Source organism: Etheostoma spectabile, chromosome 4 (assembly GCF_008692095.1).
Source record: "Etheostoma spectabile isolate EspeVRDwgs_2016 chromosome 4, UIUC_Espe_1.0, whole genome shotgun sequence".
Classification (NCBI taxonomy): domain Eukaryota; kingdom Metazoa; phylum Chordata; class Actinopteri; order Perciformes; family Percidae; genus Etheostoma; species Etheostoma spectabile.
This window is the reverse complement of record NC_045736.1, coordinates 6,120,724-6,122,276: the sequence shown is the minus strand read 5'-3', so window position 1 is coordinate 6,122,276 and position 1,553 is coordinate 6,120,724.

Genomic DNA, 1,553 nt, shown 5'->3' with positions numbered 1-1,553 from the left:
CCTCATGTCTGTCACTGTGTCAGGCAGCACTGGAGCCCCCAGGGCACAGTGCTGGCTCCTCTTCTTCTTCACCCTGTACACCTCGGACTTCTGTTACAACTCAGAGCTGTGTCACATACAGAAGTATGCACATGACACAGCCATCGTTGGGTGTATCAGGGGCGACCGGGAGGAGAAGTATCGGAGTCTGATGGGGGACTTTGCTCTCTGGTGTCGCAGTAACTGCCTACAGCTCAACACCTCTAAGACGAAGGAGCTGGTCGTTGACTTTGGGAGGTCCAGACCAAGACCGCGACCGGTCCTGTTAGAGGGAGTTGAGGTGGAGGCAGTTCAATCATACAAATACCTCGGGCTGTGGCTGGACAACAACACACAGCAGCCACCTATACAGGAAGACACAGAGCCGGCTGTACTTCCTGAGGAGGCTGCGCTCCTTAACATCTGCAGCAAACTGCTGTGGATGTTTTACCAGTCTGATGTCACCCGTGTCCTCTCTACACTGTGTGTGCTGGGGGGGCAGCATATCAAAGAGGACACCCACAGGCTGGATAAACTGATCGCCGGGCCGGCTCTGTGGTCGGCATGAAGTGGACCTCACTGGTGACGGTGGCAGAGAGGAGGACATTGGACAAACTGCTGGACATTCTGACAACGCCAGCCACCCCCTGCACACCGTCATCAGCACCCAGAGGAGCCGGTTCAGTGGAAGGCTGCTCCTTCCCAAGTGCCGGACCAACAGACTCAGGACTCCTTCGTCCCTCATGCCATTAGACTGTACAACTCCTCACTAGGGGGAGGAGGAAATAGGGCAGAGAGGACATACATACACACATACATACATACATACATACATACACACATACAGTACACTACCACTACATTCATGCACACTGGACTTAAATTCACACCTGGTCACTTTAATAATTTTTTAACACTGGACTAAACACTGACACTTTAATTAATTTATGGTCTTTCTTTGTTTATTTGACGAATGTTGTTTTGTTGTTATTATTTTTTATTGTATTTCGTTGTCTTTATACTGTCTTTTTATCTTTTTTTTATTTCTTTTTTTCTTGCTAAAACTGCTGCTGGAACTTTCAATTTCCTGCGGGAGTCATCCCAAAGGATCATAAAGAGAAGTCTAAGTCTAAGTCTAAGGCCTAAAACATCCCATATAGATTAGTGTGACGAGACTGGGACTCCAGGTTAATGTGATTCTACTGAGCAGCAAGATATGAATTCAGTTGTGAGATTCACTGATCCTTTTCTCTTTTTTAATCTTCCCTTAACATTAAAAGGATACATGAATGCATGTGCTGAAATATGGCTTCTCAAAGAAAAGGATACAATAGAATGACTAAGCTGACATTAATTAGGAAGTTCCCTGTATTTAGAATGGCCGAGTCATTCTTGATGCATTATTTGAAATTTTGTAGTGAGGACTAGTTAGGACTGTATTTAAAGCTGATTCTGTTTTCCAACTTGGCCCAGGTGTGTCCGTTAAAACACAGACGGAACACCTTCTCTCTGCACACGGGTAGCTATGTGTGGTG